The 7,903-nt window shown below is 31.3% G+C and overlaps 1 long non-coding RNA gene across 1 annotated transcript; it reads left to right on the top strand.

Moving 5' to 3' along the window:
* The first annotated feature begins 4,651 nt into the window (after nucleotides 1-4,651).
* On the top strand, nucleotides 4,652-5,608 carry LOC131641039 (uncharacterized). Its single transcript, XR_009295407.1, has 3 exons — nucleotides 4,652-4,940; nucleotides 5,041-5,164; nucleotides 5,375-5,608. It is a non-coding gene; the product is annotated as an uncharacterized LOC131641039 (long non-coding RNA).
* Nucleotides 5,609-7,903: the final 2,295 nt, after the last annotated feature.

Here is a 7,903-nt window from a genome sequence, read left to right on the forward strand (position 1 = left end):
CATGCTCAATCCATTTTTCCACTCTAAATCTTCATTTTTGTGGTTCATCATATCAAAAGGAGCTCAAGCAAGTGGAATTTAAGGTAAATCTTATTCTTTTCCATCCACATTCCTTATATTAATCTATTTTTGAATTTGGAAACAGGTTACGCTAGAATCGAATGTATACTTCCAGTTTGTAGTTGAACAAAATTGAAATTACATTTCCAATTTCTGTCTGTGTTTATTTCACAACAATACTGTTTGCATTGGTTAATAAGCTTTATGTTTTCTATTACATTAAGTATGGTGGATCCTGATAACATTCTCAAACCTAATGTATCTCAAGTTGTTTTACCACTCGTATCTCCTATTGTAACAAAGGTGGTAGATATTCACGAGTATTTTGAAAATAGAGAAGAGTTTGAATTACGTGAAAACATGTTGTAGTGGAACTAGTGTTAATGAAACTAGTGTTATATATAATTAAAAATAATGAACAACAATAATTGTATTTAGTTCTGTTGGGAATGAACGTATTTTTCATCGTATAGTGCACAAGTTTGATCTTTTATCTAAGTAATTTTGGCACTTGATTAAAACTACTAATTAAAAATATAAAAGCAAGTTTTAGGGATTCAACCAGCGTCCTTGGTGAGGCAAAGAAGTTCAAGCATTCAGAAGAAGTTTAAGCTCACTGGAAGTTATACAATTCAGAAGTGCAAGCACGGTGAGGCAAAAAATACATAAAAAGAAAAGTTATTGTAAGAAGAATCAATAAAGGATAATCTCACAAGGTGTGAGTACTGGCTAACAACATCGGTGAACCAGGATAAATATCTTGTGTGATCTCTCTTAAAATCTACTTTATTTATTATATTTTTAATCACATTCTTACACACACTTCACTAAATATTATATGAGAGTTACTCTAATCATTCTTCTCCAAGGATTCCTTGAGAGGTTGTGTTTTTTTATTAAGCTAAAAATAGATTTAAAAGGATTCCTTGACATCACTAGTTACTTCGCATAGTTGTCCAACAAATCATATAATCATATTGCTAACTCAAAGTAGTAAAATCTGATTGAGTCTTAATAAAAAAACTCTCCAAATTGCAACACTCTTGCATGTTGAGCAATTCCCATATGCCGTACCTATATGCTAGGACATTGCGCCCAATATGTGTCTCTTCTGCACCAAAAAAACATATTGACACAACTGAACAATCTTGAACACTTCTCTATGTTATAGTTTTGCATAATGTAGCCAATCCAAAAAGGAACAACAAATTTATTCAAAGCTGTCAACATCCTATTCAACTCTTGGACCTCCTTTTTTGTAGTAGGTGCCTCCATCTGAATGATAGCCTCACACTTGTCTGGATTTTCTTCTATTACTCTTTTTGTTAGATAAAAACCCATAAACATACCGGCTCTCACCCCGAATGTGAATTTTTTGGATTCGGCTTCACATTATAATGTCAGAATGTTTGAAAAACCCGAGCGAGGTGTTAATAGTGTAACCCTTCCTTGTTGAACTTAGCAATCATGTCATCCATATACACCCCACAGTTTTTCCTATTTCTTCCTTGAAAGCCTTATTCGTATTCCTTTTATATGCTCCTCTTGCATTTTTCAAACTAAAGGAATTACATTGTACTGGTAGTGAGCTTGCTCGATGATGAAAATGGTATTCCCTCTATTTGGCTCGTACATTGGTATTTGATTGTAGCCGTAATATGCATCCATAAATTTAAGGAGGTTGTATTAGTCAAGCTATCAACAAACTTATCTATTCTTGGGAGTGGATATGAGTCCTTATGGCATGCTTTGTTCAGATTAATATAATATATGCACATTCTAAAATTTCTTGAGGCTTTCTTGACCAACATTATATTAGACAACCACTCCATTTATTTCACCTCAAAGATGAAGTTAGCATCCAATAGACCTAGGACTTTCCTTGTTATTTTCTCTACCTTAAAAAAACTACCATCTTCTCCTTTGCAACACATACCATGCTTCAGAATCAATGTTCGCATGATGGCATCCCAAACTATGATCTATTATCGGAATCTCGTGGGGAGAGGTAGCGAAGAGATCGTTGTTGAATCTCAAACATTTTACTAATGCTTCATTTTCTTCAACAGGTAGGGCTTCTATCTTGATTGACCTCATCAAATTATCATCTAATTGGAGAGTCTCGAAGTCTCCGTCCAGAACTAGTTTTAGGACCTTCACTTTGATCAGGTTGAGAGTCCTAGCTCGTCTCCTAAGAGGGTTTCTTTGTCACGAGTGTCAAGGTCAACTACACTCTTCATTGTGCTAGCTTCCTTGACTCTTCCTTCAAGGATGACGATAAATAATAAGGGATTCTTCAATATCACTTCCTATATCCGACGAGCTTCACGAAGCTCAACTTTGATTACAATAAGCCAACCACTTTAACTTTAAGTGTATCGGGAAATCCATGGTATCTAGGGCCTCTAGGAATGGTTAGTCAAGAATGTTATTGTAGATGCTTTCACATGAAACCACGAAGAAACAAATGCCCACCGTAATCTTATTACTCCTTTCTCCTTGGGATACTGGCAATTACACATGTCTGCGCAGAGGAGTAGGAGAATCATTGAACACTGGGAGATTTTGGCCCTCACATGAACATCCATCATCTATAAGGATCCTTGAGACATGATTATTATATATGGTAGTGGTAATGATCAGTGGAAGAATAGCATTTAGAATCGTGTCTACCTAGGATTGGTCTATCATCTCTTTGCTTTTTGTATGGAGAGGTGGATTTACTAGATCCTAAAGGAGGAGACACCATTTGTCTGAGCAGATATTCACGGATCGTGTCTATGACAAACGTAGACGAAGAACTTAATTTGGAGGATTTTAAATAATCTTCTTAAAGGAGGTTCGAGATTGCTTCCATCTTAGTGTATCAGTCGAAACGGGTGAGGTTTGAACTAAAAGAGATCTGATCGAACCAAGAGAGATGTGATTGAATAAAAGATTTAATTGAAAAAAATTATATGAATCAATATATGATGTTCACAAAAACACCATTGTTATGTTTTGGAACTAGAATTACTCAACAAAAAATTTTCATTTTTAATTTTTCTAACATGTGCCTTAAAAACACATGTGGGCATTATCCTTTATTTATTTAAAGATCAAAATGAGTAGTATATGAGTCTGTTTACTTTAGCTTTTTTTTTTTAAATAATTTTTATAGTGGTACATAATTTTGTGTAAAAAAAATTTTAAAAGAAACTTTTCAGAAAAGCTTCAAACCAAATTTGAATAGTTATTCTTAAAATGTTAGTTTAGGTATTTCAACTTATTACTGAAACTTTTTTTAGATATCAAAAATTTAAAAAAATCACTTAATTTTGAAATTATTTCAATTAGATTTTTATAAAAATCATTTTTGAAATATCACTTTTTAAAAACATTGTGATTTTAACTATGTTTAGCCTTCATTAATATTTGTTTATGTTATAGGATGTCAAAAGTAATGTTTCAATTTAGAAAAAACGAAAATGAAAAAACTGATAATATTTTGAAAAACAGTTTTATAAAATCTATTTCCAAAAATACAAAAAAAAAAAATCGTTGTTTTGAAGCTGAAACAAACATGCCTATGACTTAATTCAACATGCACCTTATGCATCATTTTTAAAAAATAAGCCTTGACATTCATTAATTTAAATATCTATCTATCTATTATATGATATATAAAAACTAAATTACCTGGAAAATACATTTTAAGCCCTCTGACAATACAACTAAATCTATTCTTATTCCATGGGTAAATAAGTCTTTTAGCAAAAAAACTTATTATTATTCATCTGACATTTATTACTGTATGATGTGTCAACCTCTAAAATTTTGTTGGTTTTTTTATTTATTTTTTTTGAACCAAACCCAATTTACATTACATAATAGAAAAATACTTACGTAGACACAACCATAACACATGCACTTACACACAACCAATCATACTTTTTTTATTAATTAAAAAATAAAAATAAAATTGTCTCTCTCTCCTCTTTTATCTAAACCACCACATGATGTCAATTAAAAATGAAATTAAAAATACCAATCGTTAGTTGGTCCAGTGGTGATTGGCGCTGGACTTGGTAGGGAGAACCACGGTTCGATCCCTCGCAACTGCGATCGGGAGGGGGATGGAACCACTTGATGCCAGAACTCGCCCCCAAACCGGACTAAACCGGTGGTATAAAGCCAAAAAAAAATGAAATTAAAAATGAAATTAAAATTTAAATAAATTTATATTCTCTCTCTTTTCATTGGTTGTGCCTAAAAATATGGATTTAGGTTCGTATCCAACTATCCATGCAAGTATTTCTCTGCATAATAATAACCCTAAGTGCCTAATTTAACGTGTTGAATACATATAATGAGAAAAACTTGCATGGATACGAACATAAATCATGAGTGTTAGGAACAATCAATAAGAAAAGAGAAAATTTTAAATTTATTTAAAATTTAATTTCTTTTTTAATTGGATTCATTGGGTGGTTGTGATTGAGTAGGAGAGAGAAACAAATAATTTTTATTTTTTAATTAATAAAAAATTTTGATTGGTTGTTTGTATAGCCACCTGTTATATTTTTGTTCACGCAAGTATTTTTATAATTAGTGGCTTTTGGATATCTCAGGTTCTATGAATGGCTACCTTCTTTGAAAACATAAGCCCCTCCTCTACCAATTGTTACAATAATTGCAGATCTTTCAGTTTTCTAAAACTTCTCTCATGTTATATATCTACTCACCCAATGGAATTCCACTCTTCAGTGTACCTGTTTCTCCTTTTAAATAAAAATGCAGAGGAAGAAAATAGGGAAGACTGAAAGGCACAAGGATTAGGGTTAAACCACACGATTGATTTCCAGCGAGCTCTCAGTTCGATTTCACGGTGGTGGTTGGAGGTTCCACGCTTTGTTTATTTGTTTTTCATTTGCATTGATGATTTAGTGAGTTGGGATTGTTCAATATGATTATAATTATTTATTTTGTTCAATGTTTCAGATGTGCCATAAATATGGTGTGATGCATAGAGATCTAAAGCCTGAGAATTTTTTGTTTGCGAATAAGAAGGAAATAACGGCTTTTAAAGCCATCAATTTTGGTTTGTCGATGTTCTTTAAACCAGGTAAGGATTTTGGATGGTGATTAAGTCTCCAATGTTGCTTGATTTTTATTGAATGGTTGGGTTTCTTGGTTTTACAATTGGCTTAAAAGAGAGAGAATTTTCCCACTTCACGACAGATTTATTCCAATTTCATTGTCATTTGTTGTTTTTCTTTTATCTGTTTGATTAGTATGATTTTCTAAATTTTGTCTCTCTTCCTCTTTTGTTAAGTGAAGAAAATGAGCATGGTGATACAACTTTAAGAATCTACTGATCTGGAACTGAACTGGGAAATTCTCATTTCTATCTACCGTCGAAGAGTCAGGTTTGAGCTTTAAGTTGCTTACAAATATTTCTGACTTCATTAAACCAACGTCTAACATCATAGTAATTAAGAGAGTTTAAAATTGGGATTTCCATTTGTTCTGAAAAATGAAAGAGGAACTCATGTTTTTGATAAGTTACTCTTATGTGTTCTATTGATTATTTATGATTTTTACTGTTAAGATCATCATAAATTGTTGTATATGACAACACGTTTCATGTTTGTGCTTAGATCTTGGCAATGGTTCAAATAGTCTTAATTGAAGATTTGTGGATGTTATTGGTCAATTTCAAAGCCTACTATCGATGTGTGCAAGTGTTGATTGAAGATTTTTCTGTTTTGGGCTTTAATTATGTGTTCCACTTTCTGACACCATAACATATAATTTATATATCAAGCTTTTTTAGAGATCGGAGAAGGCAAGCTATTCATGTATGGTGGAGAGCTTGACCGTGATTTTAAGCATGTAAGTCTTTCCTGTAACATTGCATACTCATATAGATTTGATTTATTTAATAAATAGATGGTGGGATCATTTATATGCAAGAAATATATTTTATTCCAAAAGTGATTGAACAACACAACAATTTATAATTATTGTTGAAATTTGATAATTATAATAATTTTTGAATTAGTTGAAGTAATAATGATGTTGGTTATAAATAAAACAGGAATGGAGTCCAGCAGAGAAGGAACTCATATGAAGATGGTGTTTTTGGAATAACATGTTACAATCTTTCTAGCTGATATATGTAGTCTGCATAACAAAGCTGACATCACATGTTAATTCTGATTTCTGAAAAGCTAAATATTTGTTTTTGACATTTGAAAAATCCAATATGATGCTAATATTTCACACTAATGAAGTTGCTTCTTTTCAGGCTTTTTCTTCAATGAATTTGATTATGTATGCAAAAGCAATGCAATGGAAAAGTTGTTTGTTGTCATTCCTTAAATTGGCTTTCATAATGAAAAGGGCTAATTGGAAATTTTGTATGCTTAGTGATTTTTAAAATAGAGGCTTAATTAATGAGGTTGAATGAAAGGTATTGGTAACGGGAATCTGACGATGATGGTGGAAGCATATGAGAAGAACTATCTTGCTCGGGAAATAAAAGAATACGTGATTTTGGATTCTTTCTATTTTCAAGGTTTAGTTTTTATTGCTAAATATCCTTGCATTCTTATCTATACCAAAGGTTTCATTATGCTTTTTTCTATAGAGCGTTTCGACTTTCTACAATTATTTGGTTAACAATGAATTTCTCATACACATGCTTACCACATGTATTAACAATGGATTTTGACTTTTTTTTATTGACATTTGGTTAATTTATTTTGACTTGCAGAGGGATGATGTTTTGAAAGCTGTCTTTCATTTCAATGCTCACAATAGACTTGAGTTTTTCATCTTTTGTCGAGTTTGTTATTCCCATTTTCCACTTTCGCTTGAGAATTTTCATCTGTAATTTTAGTTTCAGCACTAATATGTAAAGGATGTTAGCCCTGATAATATGCTATAGCATCTGATACTTGAGGTTCTATTTTAGTATGTAGACCATATTCAGTTTGGGGTTCAAAATTTGACACGAATGCATCTGTTGGTGCAGATGCAAGTGGTTCTAAGAGTGTGTTTGGATGAAGTATTTTAACAAGGTAATGTAATGTTTTGAGGGAATTTAAAATGATTTGCACAAAATTTATTGTTTGGATACAAAAATGAAGAATTGTTAAAATGATGGAAATTTATGAAGTATTTTATCTAAGTTAAATTTAATCATTTTAAAATGACACCAAAAACCAAAGAATTTGAAATTCCTTCATACTCCATAAAAGGTATTTGTTACTATTATTTTTTAAAATTTTGCAAATTGGTCCTCATATTTTCCAAAATTACAAAATTGACCCTATTAAGTTTTTTCAAAAAATTGCAAATTGGTCCTTAATAATTTTTAAATTTTACAATTTTGTCCTTCAAATTTTTGAAAATTACAATTTGGTCTCTACTTTTCAATTTTTTCATTTGATCCAAAAAAATTATATTTTATAAAAAATGACCCAAAAAATCTAACAATGAATTACCTTAATACTCAATCCAAACAAAATAATTTAAAATGAATGGATTTCAATTGAATCATTTGAATTGCTTTGAATTTTAAATTCCTTTAAAATTTTCAATTACCTCATCCAAACACACTCTAAGACTATTTCATTTAATGGTTAACTTTCAGGTCAATTAAACTGACAAACTATATTATTTCTTTTGGTATTATCTTTCCTTCTATAACAAACTGTAATTTTATTTATATATCATCTCATGTTTGAATGCAGCTATTGTGTATGGATCGTTGGAGTTTCCTGTTGGTGCACATCTGCATTTTGGAAGGGCTTACGAGATTATGTAATACAGGATTGATCGGGTTAGCTAAATGAAT

Source organism: Vicia villosa, unplaced genomic scaffold (genome assembly GCF_029867415.1).
Source record: "Vicia villosa cultivar HV-30 ecotype Madison, WI unplaced genomic scaffold, Vvil1.0 ctg.003467F_1_1, whole genome shotgun sequence".
Classification (NCBI taxonomy): domain Eukaryota; kingdom Viridiplantae; phylum Streptophyta; class Magnoliopsida; order Fabales; family Fabaceae; genus Vicia; species Vicia villosa.